The sequence below is a fragment of the Crinia signifera genome, chromosome 1, assembly GCF_055691185.1.
Source record: "Crinia signifera chromosome 1, ASM5569118v1, whole genome shotgun sequence".
Lineage (NCBI taxonomy): Eukaryota > Metazoa > Chordata > Amphibia > Anura > Myobatrachidae > Crinia > Crinia signifera.
Genome location: NC_139217.1, coordinates 40,738,747 through 40,762,105, shown reverse-complemented (window position 1 = coordinate 40,762,105; position 23,359 = coordinate 40,738,747).

Sequence of the window (23,359 nt, the reverse complement as noted above, 5' to 3'; positions counted from 1 at the left end):
TGCCCACACATTCTGCCACACTCTAGTGCCCCCTATATTATACCACACTGCAATGCCCACACATTCTGCCACACTCTAGTGCCCCCTATATTATACCACACTGCAATGCCCACACATTCTGCCACACTCTAGTGTCCCATATTAGACCACACTGCAATGCCCACACATTCTGCCACACTCTAGTGCCCCCTATATTATACCACACTGCAATGCCCATACATTCTGCCACTCTAGTGTCCCATATTAGACCACACTGCAATGCCCACACATCCTGCCACACTCTAGTGCCCCCTATATTATACGACACTGCAATGCCCACACATTCTGCCACACTCTAGTGCCCCCTCTATTATACCACACTGCAATGCCCACACATTCTGCCACACTCTAGTTCCCCCTATATTATACCACACTGCAATGCCCACACATTCTGCCACACTCTAGTGCCCCCTATATCATACCACACTGCAATTCCCACACATTCTGCCACACTCTAGTGCCCCCTATATTATACCACACTGCAATGCCCACACATTCTGCCACACTCTAGTTCCCCCTATATTATACCACACTGCAATGCCCACACATTCTGCCACAATTTAGTGGCCCCTATATTATACCACACTGCAATGCCCACACATTCTGCCACACTCTAGTGCCCCCTATATTATACCACACTGCAATGCCCACACATTCTGCCACACTCTAGTGTCCCCTATATTATACCACACTGCAATGCCCACACATTCTGCCACACTCTAGTGCCCCCTATATTATACCACACTGCAATGCCCACACATTCTGCCACACTCTAGTGCCCCCTATATTATACCACACTGCAATGCCCACACATTCTGCCACACTCTAGTGCCCCCTATATTATACCACACTGCAATGCCCACGCATTCTGCCACACTCTAGTGCCCCCTATATTATACCACACTGCAATGCCCACGCATTCTGCCACACTCTAGTGCCCCCTATATTATACCACACTGCAATGCCCACACATTCTGCCACTCTAGTGTCCCATATTAGACCACACTGCAATGCCCACACATCCTGCCACACTCTAGTGCCCCCTATATTATACCACACTGCAATGCCCACACATTCTGCCACACTCTAGTGCCCCCTCTATTATACCACACTGCAATGCCCACACATTCTGCCACACTCTAGTTCCCCCTATATTATACCACACTGCAATGCCCACACATTCTGCCACACTCTAGTGCCCCCTATATTATACCACACTGCAATGCCCACACATTCTGCCACACTCTAGTGCCCCCTATATTATACCACACTGCAATGCCCACACATTCTGCCACACTCTAGTTCCCCCTATATTATACCACACTGCAATGCCCACACATTCTGCCACACTCTAGTGCCCCCTATATTATACCACACTGCAATGCCCACACATCCTGCCACACTCTAGTGCCCCCTATATTATACCACACTGCAATGCCCACACATCCTGCCACACTCTAGTTCCCCTATATTATACCACACTGCAATGCCCACACATCCTGCCACACTCTAGTGCACCCTATATTATACCACACTGTAATGCCCACACATTCTGCCACACTCTAGTGCCCCCTATATTATACCACACTGCAATGCCCACACATTCTGCCACTCTAGTGTCCCATATTAGACCACACTGCAATGCCCACACATCCTGCCACACTCTAGTGCCCCCTATATTATACGACACTGCAATGCCCACACATTCTGCCACACTCTAGTGCCCCCTATATTATACCACACTGCAATGCCCACACATTCTGCCACACTCTAGTGCCCCCTATATTATACCACACTGCAATGCCCACACATTCTGCCACACTCTAGTGCCCCCTATATTATACCACACTGCAATGCCCACACATTCTGCCACACTCTAGTGCCCCCTCTATTATACCACACTGCAATGCCCACACATTCTGCCACACTCTAGTTCCCCCTATATTATACCACACTGCAATGCCCACACATTCTGCCACACTCTAGTGCCCCCTATATTATACCACACTGCAATGCCCACACATTCTGCCACACTCTAGTGCCCCCTATATTATACCACACTGCAATGCCCACACATTCTGCCACACTCTAGTGTCCCCTATATTATACCACACTGCAATGCCCACACATTCTGCCACACTCTAGTGCCCCCTATATTATACCACACTGCAATGCCCATACATTCTGCCACTCTAGTGTCCCATATTAGACCACACTGCAATGCCCACACATCCTGCCACACTCTAGTGCCCCCTATATTATACGACACTGCAATGCCCACACATTCTGCCACACTCTAGTGCCCCCTCTATTATACCACACTGCAATGCCCACACATTCTGCCACACTCTAGTTCCCCCTATATTATACCACACTGCAATGCCCACACATTCTGCCACACTCTAGTGCCACCTATATTATACCACACTGCAATTCCCACACATTCTGCCACACTCTAGTGCCCCCTATATTATACCACACTGCAATGCCCACACATTCTGCCACACTCTAGTTCCCCCTATATTATACCACACTGCAATGCCCACACATTCTGCCACACTCTAGTGCCCCCTCTATTATACCACACTGCAATGCCCACACATTCTGCCACACTCTAGTTCTCCCTATATTATACCACACTGCAATGCCCACACATTCTGCCACACTCTAGTGCCCCCTATATTATACCACACTGCAATTCCCACACATTCTGCCACACTCTAGTGCCCCCTATATTATACCACACTGCAATGCCCACACATTCTGCCACACTCTAGTTCCCCCTATATTATACCACACTGCAATGCCCACACATTCTGCCACACTCTAGTGCCCCCTATATTATACCACACTGCAATGCCCATACATTCTGCCACACTCTAGTGCCCCCTCTATTATACCACACTGCAATGCCCACACATTCTGCCACACTCTAGTGCCCCCTATATTATACCACACTGCAATGCCCACACATTCTGCCACACTCTAGTGCCCCCTATATTATACCACACTGCAATGCCCATACATTCTGCCACTCTAGTGTCCCATATTAGACCACACTGCAATGCCCACACATCCTGCCACACTCTAGTTCCCCCTATATTATACGACACTGCAATGCCCACACATTCTGCCACACTCTAGTGCCAACTCTATTATACCACACTGCAATGCCCACACATTCTGCCACACTCTAGTTCTCCCTATATTATACCACACTGCAATGCCCACACATTCTGCCACACTCTAGTGCCCCCTATATTATACCACACTGCAATTCCCACACATTCTGCCACACTCTAGTGCCCCCTATATTATACCACACTGCAATGCCCACACATTCTGCCACACTCTAGTTCCCCCTATATTATACCACACTGCAATGCCCACACATTCTGCCACACTCTAGTGCCCCCTATATTATACCACACTGCAATGCCCACACATTCTGCCACACTCTAGTGCCCCCTATATTATACCACACTGCAATGCCCACACATTCTGCCACACTCTAGTGTCCCCTATATTATACCATATTGCAATGCCCACACATTCTGCCACACTCTAGTGCCCCCTATATTATACCACACTGCAATGCCCACACATTCTGCCACACTCTAGTGCCCCCTATATTATACCACACTGCAATGCCCACACATTCTGCCACACTCTAGTGCCCCCTATATTATACCACACTGCAATGCCCACACATTCTGCCACACTCTAGTGCCCCCTATATTATAGCACACTGCAATGCCCACACATTCTGCCACACTCTAGTGCCCCCTATATTATACCACACTGCAATGCCCACACATTCTGCCACACTCTAGTGCCCCCTATATTATACCACACTGCAATGCCCACACATTCTGCCACTCTAGTGTCCCATATTAGACCACACTGCAATGCCCACACATCCTGCCACACTCTAGTGCCCCCTATATTATACCACACTGCAATGCCCACACATTCTGCCACACTCTAGTGCCCCCTCTATTATACCACACTGCAATGCCCACACATTCTGCCACACTCTAGTTCCCCCTATATTATACCACACTGCAATGCCCACACATTCTGCCACACTCTAGTGCCCCCTATATTATACCACACTGCAATGCCCACACATTCTGCCACACTCTAGTGCCCCCTATATTATACCACACTGCAATGCCCACACATTCTGCCACACTCTAGTGTCCCATATTAGACCACACTGCAATGCCCACACATTCTGCCACACTCTAGTGCCCCCTATATTATACCACACTGCAATGCCCATACATTCTGCCACTCTAGTGTCCCATATTAGACCACACTGCAATGCCCACACATCCTGCCACACTCTAGTGCCCCCTATATTATACGACACTGCAATGCCCACACATTCTGCCACACTCTAGTGCCCCCTATATTATACCACACTGCAATTCCCACACATTCTGCCACACTCTAGTGCCCCCTATATTATACCACACTGCAATGCCCACACATTCTGCCACACTCTAGTTCCCCCTATATTATACCACACTGCAATGCCCACACATTCTGCCACACTCTAGTGCTCCCTATATTATACCACACTGCAATGCCCACACATTCTGCCACACTCTAGTGCCCCCTATATTATACCACACTGCAATGCCCACACATTCTGCCACACTCTAGTGTCCCCTATATTATACCACACTGCAATGCCCACACATTCTGCCACACTCTAGTGCCCCCTAGTGCCCCCTCTATTATACCACACTGCAATGCCCACACATTCTGCCACACTCTAGTTCTCCCTATATTATACCACACTGCAATGCCCACACATTCTGCCACACTCTAGTGCCCCCTATATTATACCACACTGCAATTCCCACACATTCTGCCACACTCTAGTGCCCCCTATATTATACCACACTGCAATGCCCACACATTCTGCCACACTCTAGTTCCCCCTATATTATACCACACTGCAATGCCCACACATTCTGCCACACTCTAGTGCCCCCTATATTATACCACACTGCAATGCCCATACATTCTGCCACACTCTAGTGCCCCCTCTATTATACCACACTGCAATGCCCACACATTCTGCCACACTCTAGTGCCCCCTATATTATACCACACTGCAATGCCCACACATTCTGCCACACTCTAGTGCCCCCTATATTATACCACACTGCAATGCCCATACATTCTGCCACTCTAGTGTCCCATATTAGACCACACTGCAATGCCCACACATCCTGCCACACTCTAGTTCCCCCTATATTATACGACACTGCAATGCCCACACATTCTGCCACACTCTAGTGCCCCCTCTATTATACCACACTGCAATGCCTACACATTCTGCCACACTCTAGTTCTCCCTATATTATACCACACTGCAATGCCCACACATTCTGCCACACTCTAGTGCCCCCTATATTATACCACACTGCAATTCCCACACATTCTGCCACACTCTAGTGCCCCCTATATTATACCACACTGCAATGCCCACACATTCTGCCACACTCTAGTTCCCCCTATATTATACCACACTGCAATGCCCACACATTCTGCCACACTCTAGTGCCCCTATATTATACCACACTGCAATGCCCACACATTCTGCCACACTCTAGTGCCCCCTATATTATACCACACTGCAATGCCCACACATTCTGCCACACTCTAGTGTCCCCTATATTATACCATATTGCAATGCCCACACATTCTGCCACACTCTAGTGCCCCCTATATTATACCACACTGCAATGCCCACACATTCTGCCACACTCTAGTGCCCCCTATATTATACCACACTGCAATGCCCACACATTCTGCCACACTCTAGTGCCCCCTATATTATACCACACTGCAATGCCCACACATTCTGCCACACTCTAGTGCCCCCTATATTATAGCACACTGCAATGCCCACACATTCTGCCACACTCTAGTGCCCCCTATATTATACCACACTGCAATGCCCACACATTCTGCCACACTCTAGTGCCCCCTATATTATACCACACTGCAATGCCCACACATTCTGCCACTCTAGTGTCCCATATTAGACCACACTGCAATGCCCACACATCCTGCCACACTCTAGTGCCCCCTATATTATACCACACTGCAATGCCCACACATTCTGCCACACTCTAGTGCCCCCTCTATTATACCACACTGCAATGCCCACACATTCTGCCACACTCTAGTTCCCCCTATATTATACCACACTGCAATGCCCACACATTCTGCCACACTCTAGTGCCCCCTATATTATACCACACTGCAATGCCCACACATTCTGCCACACTCTAGTGCCCCCTATATTATACCACACTGCAATGCCCACACATTCTGCCACACTCTAGTGTCCCATATTAGACCACACTGCAATGCCCACACATTCTGCCACACTCTAGTGCCCCCTATATTATACCACACTGCAATGCCCATACATTCTGCCACTCTAGTGTCCCATATTAGACCACACTGCAATGCCCACACATCCTGCCACACTCTAGTGCCCCCTATATTATACGACACTGCAATGCCCACACATTCTGCCACACTCTAGTGCCCCCTCTATTATACCACACTGCAATGCCCACACATTCTGCCACACTCTAGTTCCCCCTATATTATACCACACTGCAATGCCCACACATTCTGCCACACTCTAGTGCCCCCTATATCATACCACACTGCAATTCCCACACATTCTGCCACACTCTAGTGCCCCCTATATTATACCACACTGCAATGCCCACACATTCTGCCACACTCTAGTTCCCCCTATATTATACCACACTGCAATGCCCACACATTCTGCCACAATTTAGTGGCCCCTATATTATACCACACTGCAATGCCCACACATTCTGCCACACTCTAGTGCCCCCTATATTATACCACACTGCAATGCCCACACATTCTGCCACACTCTAGTGTCCCCTATATTATACCACACTGCAATGCCCACACATTCTGCCACACTCTAGTGCCCCCTATATTATACCACACTGCAATGCCCACACATTCTGCCACACTCTAGTGCCCCCTATATTATACCACACTGCAATGCCCACACATTCTGCCACACTCTAGTGCCCCCTATATTATACCACACTGCAATGCCCACGCATTCTGCCACACTCTAGTGCCCCCTATATTATACCACACTGCAATGCCCACGCATTCTGCCACACTCTAGTGCCCCCTATATTATACCACACTGCAATGCCCACACATTCTGCCACTCTAGTGTCCCATATTAGACCACACTGCAATGCCCACACATCCTGCCACACTCTAGTGCCCCCTATATTATACCACACTGCAATGCCCACACATTCTGCCACACTCTAGTGCCCCCTCTATTATACCACACTGCAATGCCCACACATTCTGCCACACTCTAGTTCCCCCTATATTATACCACACTGCAATGCCCACACATTCTGCCACACTCTAGTGCCCCCTATATTATACCACACTGCAATGCCCACACATTCTGCCACACTCTAGTGCCCCCTATATTATACCACACTGCAATGCCCACACATTCTGCCACACTCTAGTTCCCCCTATATTATACCACACTGCAATGCCCACACATTCTGCCACACTCTAGTGTCCCCTATATTATACCACACTGCAATGCCCACACATCCTGCCACACTCTAGTGCCCCCTATATTATACCACACTGCAATGCCCACACATCCTGCCACACTCTAGTTCCCCTATATTATACCACACTGCAATGCCCACACATCCTGCCACACTCTAGTGCCCCCTATATTATACCACACTGTAATGCCCACACATTCTGCCACACTCTAGTGCCCCCTATATTATACCACACTGCAATGCCCACACATTCTGCCACTCTAGTGTCCCATATTAGACCACACTGCAATGCCCACACATCCTGCCACACTCTAGTGCCCCCTATATTATACGACACTGCAATGCCCACACATTCTGCCACACTCTAGTGCCCCCTATATTATACCACACTGCAATGCCCACACATTCTGCCACACTCTAGTGCCCCCTATATTATACCACACTGCAATGCCCACACATTCTGCCACACTCTAGTGCCCCCTATATTATACCACACTGCAATGCCCACACATTCTGCCACACTCTAGTGCCCCCTCTATTATACCACACTGCAATGCCCACACATTCTGCCACACTCTAGTTCCCCCTATATTATACCACACTGCAATGCCCACACATTCTGCCACACTCTAGTGCCCCCTATATTATACCACACTGCAATGCCCACACATTCTGCCACACTCTAGTGCCCCCTATATTATACCACACTGCAATGCCCACACATTCTGCCACACTCTAGTGTCCCCTATATTATACCACACTGCAATGCCCACACATTCTGCCACACTCTAGTGCCCCCTATATTATACCACACTGCAATGCCCATACATTCTGCCACTCTAGTGTCCCATATTAGACCACACTGCAATGCCCACACATCCTGCCACACTCTAGTGCCCCCTATATTATACGACACTGCAATGCCCACACATTCTGCCACACTCTAGTGCCCCCTCTATTATACCACACTGCAATGCCCACACATTCTGCCACACTCTAGTTCCCCCTATATTATACCACACTGCAATGCCCACACATTCTGCCACACTCTAGTGCCACCTATATTATACCACACTGCAATTCCCACACATTCTGCCACACTCTAGTGCCCCCTATATTATACCACACTGCAATGCCCACACATTCTGCCACACTCTAGTTCCCCCTATATTATACCACACTGCAATGCCCACACATTCTGCCACACTCTAGTGCCCCCTCTATTATACCACACTGCAATGCCCACACATTCTGCCACACTCTAGTTCTCCCTATATTATACCACACTGCAATGCCCACACATTCTGCCACACTCTAGTGCCCCCTATATTATACCACACTGCAATTCCCACACATTCTGCCACACTCTAGTGCCCCCTATATTATACCACACTGCAATGCCCACACATTCTGCCACACTCTAGTTCCCCCTATATTATACCACACTGCAATGCCCACACATTCTGCCACACTCTAGTGCCCCCTATATTATACCACACTGCAATGCCCATACATTCTGCCACACTCTAGTGCCCCCTCTATTATACCACACTGCAATGCCCACACATTCTGCCACACTCTAGTGCCCCCTATATTATACCACACTGCAATGCCCACACATTCTGCCACACTCTAGTGCCCCCTATATTATACCACACTGCAATGCCCATACATTCTGCCACTCTAGTGTCCAATATTAGACCACACTGCAATGCCCACACATCCTGCCACACTCTAGTTCCCCCTATATTATACGACACTGCAATGCCCACACATTCTGCCACACTCTAGTGCCAACTCTATTATACCACACTGCAATGCCCACACATTCTGCCACACTCTAGTTCTCCCTATATTATACCACACTGCAATGCCCACACATTCTGCCACACTCTAGTGCCCCCTATATTATACCACACTGCAATTCCCACACATTCTGCCACACTCTAGTGCCCCCTATATTATACCACACTGCAATGCCCACACATTCTGCCACACTCTAGTTCCCCCTATATTATACCACACTGCAATGCCCACACATTCTGCCACACTCTAGTGCCCCCTATATTATACCACACTGCAATGCCCACACATTCTGCCACACTCTAGTGCCCCCTATATTATACCACACTGCAATGCCCACACATTCTGCCACACTCTAGTGTCCCCTATATTATACCATATTGCAATGCCCACACATTCTGCCACACTCTAGTGCCCCCTATATTATACCACACTGCAATGCCCACACATTCTGCCACACTCTAGTGCCCCCTATATTATACCACACTGCAATGCCCACACATTCTGCCACACTCTAGTGCCCCCTATATTATACCACACTGCAATGCCCACACATTCTGCCACACTCTAGTGCCCCCTATATTATAGCACACTGCAATGCCCACACATTCTGCCACACTCTAGTGCCCCCTATATTATACCACACTGCAATGCCCACACATTCTGCCACACTCTAGTGCCCCCTATATTATACCACACTGCAATGCCCACACATTCTGCCACTCTAGTGTCCCATATTAGACCACACTGCAATGCCCACACATCCTGCCACACTCTAGTGCCCCTATATTATACCACACTGCAATGCCCACACATTCTGCCACACTCTAGTGCCCCCTCTATTATACCACACTGCAATGCCCACACATTCTGCCACACTCTAGTTCCCCCTATATTATACCACACTGCAATGCCCACACATTCTGCCACACTCTAGTGCCCCCTATATTATACCACACTGCAATGCCCACACATTCTGCCACACTCTAGTGCCCCCTATATTATACCACACTGCAATGCCCACACATTCTGCCACACTCTAGTGTCCCATATTAGACCACACTGCAATGCCCACACATTCTGCCACACTCTAGTGCCCCCTATATTATACCACACTGCAATGCCCATACATTCTGCCACTCTAGTGTCCCATATTAGACCACACTGCAATGCCCACACATCCTGCCACACTCTAGTGCCCCCTATATTATACGACACTGCAATGCCCACACATTCTGCCACACTCTAGTGCCCCCTATATTATACCACACTGCAATTCCCACACATTCTGCCACACTCTAGTGCCCCCTATATTATACCACACTGCAATGCCCACACATTCTGCCACACTCTAGTTCCCCCTATATTATACCACACTGCAATGCCCACACATTCTGCCACACTCTAGTGCCCCCTATATTATACCACACTGCAATGCCCACACATTCTGCCACACTCTAGTGCCCCCTATATTATACCACACTGCAATGCCCACACATTCTGCCACACTCTAGTGTCCCCTATATTATACCACACTGCAATGCCCACACATTCTGCCACACTCTAGTGCCCCCTATATTATACCACACTGCAATGCCCACACATTCTGCCACACTCTAGTGTCCCCTATATTATACCACACTGCAATGCCCACACATTCTGCCACACTCTAGTGCCCCCTATATTATACCACACTGCAATGCCCACACATTCTGCCACACTCTAGTGCCCCCTATATTATACCACACTGCAATGCCCACACATTCTGCCACACTCTAGTGCCCCCTATATTATACCACACTGCAATGCCCACGCATTCTGCCACACTCTAGTGCCCCCTATATTATACCACACTGCAATGCCCACGCATTCTGCCACACTCTAGTGCCCCCTATATTATACCACACTGCAATGCCCACACATTCTGCCACTCTAGTGTCCCATATTAGACCACACTGCAATGCCCACACATCCTGCCACACTCTAGTGCCCCCTATATTATACCACACTGCAATGCCCACACATTCTGCCACACTCTAGTGCCCCCTCTATTATACCACACTGCAATGCCCACACATTCTGCCACACTCTAGTTCCCCCTATATTATACCACACTGCAATGCCCACACATTCTGCCACACTCTAGTGCCCCCTATATTATACCACACTGCAATGCCCACACATTCTGCCACACTCTAGTGCCCCCTATATTATACCACACTGCAATGCCCACACATTCTGCCACACTCTAGTTCCCCCTATATTATACCACACTGCAATGCCCACACATTCTGCCACACTCTAGTGCCCCCTATATTATACCACACTGCAATGCCCACACATCCTGCCACACTCTAGTGCCCCCTATATTATACCACACTGCAATGCCCACACATCCTGCCACACTCTAGTTCCCCTATATTATACCACACTGCAATGCCCACACATCCTGCCACACTCTAGTGCCCCCTATATTATACCACACTGTAATGCCCACACATTCTGCCCACTCTAGTGCCCCCTATATTTATACCACACTGCAATGCCCACACATTCTGCCACTCTAGTGTCCCATATTAGACCACACTGCAATGCCCACACATCCTGCCACACTCTAGTGCCCCCTATATTATACGACACTGCAATGCCCACACATTCTGCCACACTCTAGTGCCCCCTATATTATACCACACTGCAATGCCCACACATTCTGCCACACTCTAGTGCCCCCTATATTATACCACACTGCAATGCCCACACATTCTGCCACACTCTAGTGCCCCCTATATTATACCACACTGCAATGCCCACACATTCTGCCACACTCTAGTGCCCCCTATATTATACCACACTGCAATGCCCACACATTCTGCCACTCTAGTGTCCCATATTAGACCACACTGCAATGCCCACACATCCTGCCACACTCTAGTGCCCCCTATATTATACCACACTGCAATGCCCACACATTCTGCCACACTCTAGTGCCCCCTCTATTATACCACACTGCAATGCCCACACATTCTGCCACATTCTAGTTCCCCCTATATTATACCACACTGCAATGCCCACACATTCTGCCACACTCTAGTGCCCCCTATATTATACCACACTGCAATGCCCACACATTCTGCCACACTCTAGTGCCCCCCTATATTATACCACACTGCAATGCCCACACATTTATCCACACTCTAGTTCCCCCTATATTATACCACACTGCAATGCCCACACATTCTGCCACACTCTAGTGCCCCCTATATTATACCACACTGCAATGCCCACACATCCTGCCACACTCTAGTGCCCCCTATATTATACCACACTGCAATGCCCACACATCCTGCCACACTCTAGTGCCCCCTATATTATACCACACTGCAATGCCCACACATCCTGCCACACTCTAGTGCCCCCTATATTATACCACACTGCAATGCCCACACATTCTGCCACACTCTAGTGTCCCCTATATTATACCACACTGCAATGCCCACACATTCTGCCACACTCTAGTGCCCCCTATATTATACCACACTGCAATGCCCATACATTCTGCCACTCTAGTGTCCCATATTAGACCACACTGCAATGCCCACACATTCTGCCACACTCTAGTGCCCCCTATATTATACCACACTGCAATGCCCACACATTCTGCCACACTCTAGTTCCCCCTATATTAGACCACACTGCAATGCCCACACATTCTGCCACACTCTAGTGCCCCCTATATTATACCACACTGCAATGCCCATACATTCTGCCACACTCTAGTGCCCCCTATATTAGACCACACTGCAATGCCCACACATTCCTGCCACACTCTAGTGCCCCCTATATTATACGACACTGCAATGCCCACACATTCTGCCACACTCTAGTGTCCCCCTATATTATACCACACTGCAATGCCCACACATTCTGCCACACTCTAGTGCCCCCTATATTATACCACACTGCAATTCCCACACATTCTGCCACACTCTAGTGCCCCCTATATTATACCACACTGCAATGCCCACACATTCTGCCACACTCTAGTTCCCCCTATATTATACCACACTGCAATGCCCACACATTCTGCACTCTAGTGCCCAATATATTATACCACACTGCAATGCCCACACATTCTGCCACACTCTAGTGCCCCCTATATTATACCACACTGCAATACATTCTGCCACACTCTAGTGCCCCCTATATTATACCACACTGCAATGCCCACACATTCTGCCACACTCTAGTGCCCCCTATTTTATACCACACTGCAATGCCCACACATTCTGCCACACTCTAGTGCCCCCTATATTATACCACACTGCAATGCCCACACATTCTGCCACACTCTAGTGTACCCCTATATTATACCACACTGCAATACCCACACATTCTGCCACTCTAGTGTGCCATATTAGACCACACTGCAATGCCCACACATCCTGCCACACTCTAGTGCCCCATATTATACCACACTGCAATGCCCACACATCCTGCCACACTCTAGTGCCCCCTCTATTATACCACACTGCAATGCCCACACATTCTGCCACACTCTAGTTCCCCCTATATTATACCACACTGCAATGCCCACACATTCTGCCACACTCTAGTGCCCCCTATATTATACCACACTGCAATGCCCACACATTCTGCCACACTCTAGTGCCCCCTATATTATACCACACTGCAATGCCCACACATTCTGCCACACTCTAGTTCCCCCTATATTATACCACACTGCAATGCCCACACATTCTGCCACACTCTAGTGCCCCCTATATTATACCACACTGCAATGCCCACACATCCTGCCACACTCTAGTGCCCCCTATATTATACCACACTGCAATGCCCACACATCCTGCCACACTCTAGTTCCCCTATATTATACCACACTGCAATGCCCACACATCCTGCCACACTCTAGTGCCCCCTATATTATACCACACTGTAATGCCCACACATCCTGCCACACTCTAGTGCCCCCTATATTATACCACACTGCAATGCCCACACATTCTGCCACTCTAGTGTCCCATATTAGACCACACTGCAATGCCCACACATCCTGCCACACTCTAGTGCCCCCTATATTATACAACACTGCAATGCCCACACATTCTGCCACACTCTAGTGCCCCCTATATTATACCACACTGCAATGCCCACACATTCTGCCACACTCTAGTGCCCCCTATATTATACCACACTGCAATGCCCACACATTCTGCCACACTCTAGTGCCCCCTATATTATACCACACTGCAATGCCCACACATTCTGCCACACTCTAGTGCCCCCTATATTATACCACACTGCAATGCCCACACATTCTGCCACTCTAGTGTCCTATATTAGACCACACTGCAATGCCCACACATCCTGCCACACTCTAGTGCCCCCTATATTATACCACACTGCAATGCCCACACATTCTGCCACACTCTAGTGCCCCCTCTATTATACCACACTGCAATGCCCACACATTCTGCCACATTCTAGTTCCCCCTATATTATACCACACTGCAATGCCCACACATTCTGCCACACTCTAGTGCCCCCTATATTATACCACACTGCAATGCCCACACATTCTGCCACACTCTAGTGCCCCCTATATTATACCACACTGCAATGCCCACACATTTATCCACACTCTAGTTCCCCCTATATTATACCACACTGCAATGCCCACACATTCTGCCACACTCTAGTGCCCCCTATATTATACCACACTGCAATGCCCACACATCCTGCCACACTCTAGTGCCCCCTATATTATACCACACTGCAATGCCCACACATCCTGCCACACTCTAGTGCCCCCTATATTATACCACACTGCGATGCCCACACATCCTGCAACACTCTAGTGCCCCCTATATTATACCACACTGCAATGCCCACATATTCTGCCACACTCTAGTGCCCCCTATATTATACCACACTGTAATGCCCACACATTCTGCCACACTCTAGTGTCCCATATTATACCACACTGCAATGCCCACACATTCTGCCACACTCTAGTGCCCCCTATATTATACCACACTGCAATGCCCACACATTCTGCCACTCTAGTGTCCCATATTAGACCACACTGCAATGCCCACACATCCTGCCACACTCTAGTGCCCCCTATATTATACGACACTGCAATGCCCACACATTCTGCCACACTCTAGTGCCCCCTCTATTATACCACACTGCAATGCCCACACATTCTGCCACACTCTAGTGCCCCCTATATTATACCACACTGCAATGCCCACATATTCTGCCACACTCTAGTGCCCCCTATATTATACCACACTGCAATGCCCACACATTCTGCCACACTCTAGTGCCCCCTATATTATACCACACTGCAATGCCCACACATTCTGCCACACTCTAGTGCCCCCTATATTATACCACACTGCAATGCCCACACATTCTGCCACTCTAGTGTCCCATATTAGACCACACTGCAATGCCCACACATCCTGCCACACTCTAGTGCCCCCTATATTATACCACACTGCAATGCCCACACATTCTGCCACACTCTAGTGCCCCCTCTATTATACCACACTGCAATGCCCACACATTCTGCCACACTCTAGTGCCCCCTATATTATACCACACTGCAATGCCCACACATTCTGCCACACTCTAGTGCCCCCTATATTATACCACACTGCAATGCCCACACATTCTGCCACACTCTAGTGCCCCCTATATTATACCACACTGCAATGCCCACACATTCTGCCACACTCTAGTTCCCCCTATATTATACCACACTGCAATGCCCACACATTCTGCCACACTCTAGTGCCCCCTATATTATACCACACTGCAATGCCCACACATTCTGCCACACTCTAGTTCCCCCTATATTATACCACACTGCAATGCCCACACATTCTGCCACACTCTAGTGCCCCCTATATTATACCACACTGCAATGCCCACACATCCTGCCACACTCTAGTGCCCCCTATATTATACCACACTGCAATGCCCACACATCCTGCCACTCTCTAGTGCCCCCTATATTATACCACACTGCAATGCCCACACATTCTGCCACACTCTAGTGCCCCCTATATTATACCACACTGCAATGCCCACACATTCTGCCACACTCAAGTGCCCCCCCCATATATACCACACTGCAATGCCCACACATTCTGCCACACTCTAGTGCCCCCTATATTATACCACACTGCAATTCCCACACATTCTGCCACACTCTAGTGCCCCCTATATTATACCACACTGCAATGCCCACACATTCTGCCACATTCTAGTTTCCCCTATATTATACCACACTGCAATGCCCACACATTCTGCCACACTCTAGTGCCCCCTATATTATACCACACTGCAATGCCCACACATTCTGCCACACTCTAGTGCCCCCTATATTATACCACACTGCAATGCCCACACATTTATCCACACTCTAGTTCCCCCTATATTATACCACACTGCAATGCCCACACATTCTGCCACACTCTAGTGCCCCCTATATTATACCACACTGCAATTCCCACACATTCTGCCACACTCTAGTGCCCCCTCTATTATACCACACTGCAATGCCCACACATTCTGCCACATTCTAGTTCCCCCTATATTATACCACACTGCAATGCCCACACATTCTGCCACACTCTAGTGCCCCCTATATTCTACCACACTGCAATGCCCACACATTCTGCCACACTCTAGTGCCCCCTATATTATACCACACTGCAATGCCCACACATTTATCCACACTCTAGTTCCCCCTATATTATACCACACTGCAATGCCCACACATTCTGCCACACTCTAGTGCCCCCTATATTATACCACACTGCAATGCCCACACATCCTGCCACACTCTAGTGCCCCCTATATTATACCACACTGCAATGCCCACACATCCTGCCACACTCTAGTGCCCCCTATATTATACCACACTGCAATGCCCACACATCCTGCCACACTCTAGTGCCCCCTATATTATACCACACTGTAATGCCCACACATTCTGCCACACTCTAGTGTCCCATATTATACCACACTGCAATGCCCACACATTCTGCCACACTCTAGTGCCCCCTATATTATACCACACTGCAATGCCCACACATTCTGCCACTCTAGTGTTCCATATTAGACCACACTGCAATGCCCACACATTCTGCCACACTCTAGTGCCCCCTCTATTATACCACACTGCAATGCCCACACATTCTGCCACACTCTAGTTCCCCCTATATTAGACCACACTGCAATGCCCACACATTCTGCCACACTCTAGTGCCCCCTATATTATACCACACTGCAATGCCCATACATTCTGCCACTCTAGTGTCCCATATTAGACCACACTGCAATGCTACACATCCTGCCACACTCTAGTGCCCCCTATATTATACGACACTGCAATGCCCACACATTCTGCCACACTCTAGTGCCCCCTCTATTATACCACACTGCAATGCCCACACATTCTGCCACACTCTAGTTCCCCCTATATTATACCACACTGCAATGCCCACACATTCTGCCACACTCTAGTGCCCCCTATATTATACCACACTGCAATTCCCATACATTCTGCCACACTCTAGTGCCCCCTATATTATACCACACTGCAATGCCCACACATTCTGCCACACTCTAGTTCCCCCTATATTATACCACACTGCAATGCCCACACATTCTGCCACACTCTAGTGCCCAATATATTATACCACACTGCAATGCCCACACATTCTGCCACACTCTAGTGCCCCCTATATTATACCACACTGCAATGCCCACACATTCTGCCACACTCTAGTGCCCCCTATATTATACCACACTGTAATGCCCACACATTCTGCCACACTCTAGTGCCCCCTATTTTATACCACACTGCAATGCCCACACATTCTGCCACACTCTAGTGCCCCCTATATTATACCACACTGCAATGCCCACACATTCTGCCACACTCTAGTGCCCCCTATATTATACCACACTGCAATACCCACACATTCTGCCACTCTAGTGTCCCATATTAGACCACACTGCAATGCCCACACATCCTGCCACACTCTAGTGCCCCATATTATACCACACTGCAATGCCCACACATCCTGCCACACTCTAGTGCCCCCTCTATTATACCACACTGCAATGCCCACACATTCTGCCACACTCTAGTTCCCCCTATATTATACCACACTGCAATGCCCACACATTCTGCCACACTCTAGTGCCCCCTATATTATACCACACTGCAATGCCCACACATTCTGCCACACTCTAGTGCCCCCTATATTATACCACACTGCAATGCCCACACATTCTGCCACACTCTAGTTCCCCCTATATTATACCACACTGCAATGCCCACACATTCTGCCACACTCTAGTGCCCCCTATATTATACCACACTGCAATGCCCACACATCCTGCCACACTCTAGTGCCCCCTATATTATACCACACTGCAATGCCCACACATCCTGCCACACTCTAGTTCCCCTATATTATACCACACTGCAATGCCCACACATCCTGCCACACTCTAGTGCCCCCTATATTATACCACACTGTAATGCCCACACATCCTGCCACACTCTAGTGCCCCCTATATTATACCACACTGCAATGCCCACACATTCTGCCACTCTAGTGTCCCATATTAGACCACACTGCAATGCCCACACATCCTGCCACACTCTAGTGCCCCCTATATTATACAACACTGCAATGCCCACACATTCTGCCACACTCTAGTGCCCCCCTATATTATACCACACTGCAATGCCCACACATTCTGCCACACTCTAGTGCCCCCTATATTATACCACACTGCAATGCCCACACATTCTGCCACACTCTAGTGCCCCCTATATTATACCACACTGCAATGCCCACACATTCTGCCACACTCTAGTGCCCCCTATATTATACCACACTGCAATGCCCACACATTCTGCCACTCTAGTGTCCTATATTAGACCACACTGCAATGCCCACACATCCTGCCACACTCTAGTGCCCCCTATATTATACCACACTGCAATGCCCACACATTCTGCCACACTCTAGTGCCCCCTCTATCATACCACACTGCAATGCCCACACATTCTGCCACATTCTAGTTCCCCCTATATTATACCACACTGCAATGCCCACACATTCTGCCACACTCTAGTGCCCCCTATATTATACCACACTGCAATGCCCACACATTCTGCCACACTCTAGTGCCCCCTATATTATACCACACTGCAATGCCCACACATTTATCCACACTCTAGTTCCCCCTATATTATACCACACTGCAATGCCCACACATTCTGCCACACTCTAGTGCCCCCTATATTATACCACACTGCAATGCCCACACATCCTGCCACACTCTAGTGCCCCCTATATTATACCACACTGCAATGCCCACACATCCTGCCACACTCTAGTGCCCCCTATATTATACCACACTGCGATGCCCACACATCCTGCCACACTCTAGTGCCCCCTATATTATACCACACTGCAATGCCCACATATTCTGCCACACTCTAGTGCCCCCTATATTATACCACACTGTAATGCCCACACATTCTGCCACACTCTAGTGTCCCATATTATACCACACTGCAATGCCCACACATTCTGCCACACTCTAGTGCCCCCTATATTATACCACACTGCAATGCCCACACATTCTGCCACTCTAGTGTCCCATATTAGACCACACTGCAATGCCCACACATCCTGCCACACTCTAGTGCCCCCTATATTATACGACACTGCAATGCCCACACATTCTGCCACACTCTAGTGCCCCCTCTATTATACCACACTGCAATGCCCACACATTCTGCCACACTCTAGTGCCCCCTATATTATACCACACTGCAATGCCCACATATTCTGCCACACTCTAGTGCCCCCTATATTATACCACACTGCAATGCCCACACATTCTGCCACACTCTAGTGCCCCCTATATTATACCACACTGCAATGCCCACACATTCTGCCACACTCTAGTGCCCCCTATATTATACCACACTGCAATGCCCACACATTCTGCCACTCTAGTGTCCCATATTAGACCACACTGCAATGCCCACACATCCTGCCACACTCTAGTGCCCCCTATATTATACCACACTGCAATGCCCACACATTCTGCCACACTCTAGTGCCCCCTCTATTATACCACACTGCAATGCCCACACATTCTGCCACACTCTAGTGCCCCCTATATTATACCACACTGCAATGCCCACACATTCTGCCACACTCTAGTGCCCCCTATATTATACCACACTGCAATGCCCACACATTCTGCCACACTCTAGTGCCCCCTATATTATACCACACTGCAATGCCCACACATTCTGCCACACTCTAGTTCCCCCTATATTATACCACACTGCAATGCCCACACATTCTGCCACACTCTAGTGCCCCCTATATTATACCACACTGCAATGCCCACACATTCTGCCACACTCTAGTTCCCCCTATATTATACCACACTGCAATGCCCACACATTCTGCCACACTCTAGTGCCCCCTATATTATACCACACTGCAATGCCCACACATCCTGCCACACTCTAGTGCCCCCTATATTATACCACACTGCAATGCCCACACATCCTGCCACTCTCTAGTGCCCCCTATATTATACCACACTGCAATGCCCACACATTCTGCCACACTCTAGTGCCCCCTATATTATACCACACTGCAATGCCCACACATTCTGCCACACTCAAGTGCCCCCCCCATATATACCACACTGCAATGCCCACACATTCTGCCACACTCTAGTGCCCCCTATATTATACCACACTGCAATTCCCACACATTCTGCCACACTCTAGTGCCCCCTATATTATACCACACTGCAATGCCCACACATTCTGCCACACTCTAGTTCCCCCTATATTATACCACACTGCAATGCCCACACATTCTGCCACACTCTAGTGCCCCCTATATTATACCACACTGCAATGCCCACACATTCTGCCACACTCTAGTGCCCCCTATATTATACCACACTGCAATGCCCACACATTCTGCCACACTCTAGTGCCCCCTATATTATACCACACTGCAATGCCCACACATTCTGCCACACTCTAGTGCCCCCTATTTTATACCACACTGCAATGCCCACACATTCTGCCACACTCTAGTGCCCCCTATATTATACCACACTGCAATGCCCACACATTCTGCCACACTCTAGTGCCCCCTATATTATACCACACTGCAATACCCACACATTCTGCCACTCTAGTGTCCCATATTAGACCACACTGCAATGCCCACACATCCTGCCACACTCTAGTGCCCCATATTATACCACACTGCAATGCCCACACATCCTGCCACACTCTAGTGCCCCCTCTATTATACCACACTGCAATGCCCACACATTCTGCCACACTCTAGTTCCCCCTATATTATACCACACTGCAATGCCCACACATTCTGCCACACTCTAGTGCCCCCTATATTATACCACACTGCAATGCCCACACATTCTGCCACACTCTAGTGCCCCCTATATTATACCACACTGCAATGCCCACACATTCTGCCACACTCTAGTTCCCCCTATATTATACCACACTGCAATGCCCACACATTCTGCCACACTCTAGTGCCCCCTATATTATACCACACTGCAATGCCCACACATCCTGCCACACTCTAGTGCCCCCTATATTATACCACACTGCAATGCCCACACATCCTGCCACACTCTAGTTCCCCTATATTATACCACACTGCAATGCCCACACATCCTGCCACACTCTAGTGCCCCCTATATTATACCACACTGTAATGCCCACACATCCTGCCACACTCTAGTGCCCCCTATATTATACCACACTGCAATGCCCACACATTCTGCCACTCTAGTGTCCCATATTAGACCACACTGCAATGCCCACACATCCTGCCACACTCTAGTGCCCCCTATATTATACAACACTGCAATGCCCACACATTCTGCCACACTCTAGTGCCCCCTATATTATACCACACTGCAATGCCCACACATTCTGCCACACTCTAGTGCCCCCTATATTATACCACACTGCAATGCCCACACATTCTGCCACACTCTAGTGCCCCCTATATTATACCACACTGCAATGCCCACACATTCTGCCACACTCTAGTGCCCCCTATATTATACCACACTGCAATGCCCACACATTCTGCCACTCTAGTGTCCCATATTAGACCACACTGCAATGCCCACACATCCTGCCACACTCTAGTGCCCCCTATATTATACCACACTGCAATGCCCACACATTCTGCCACACTCTAGTGCCCCCTCTATTATACCACACTGCAATGCCCACACATTCTGCCACATTCTAGTTCCCCCTATATTATACCACACTGCAATGCCCACACATTCTGCCACACTCTAGTGCCCCCTATATTATACCACACTGCAATGCCCACACATTCTGCCACACTCTAGTGCCCCCTATATTATACCACACTGCAATGCCCACACATTTATCCACACTCTAGTTCCCCCTATATTATACCACACTGCAATGCCCACACATTCTGCCACACTCTAGTGCCCCCTATATTATACCACACTGCAATGCCCACACATCCTGCCACACTCTAGTGCCCCCTATATTATACCACACTGCAATGCCCACACATCCTGCCACACTCTAGTGCCCCCTATATTATACCACACTGCGATGCCCACACATCCTGCCACACTCTAGTGCCCCCTATATTATACCACACTGCAATGCCCACATATTCTGCCACACTTTAGTGCCCCCTATATTATACCACACTGTAATGCCCACACATTCTGCCACACTCTAGTGTCCCATATTATAC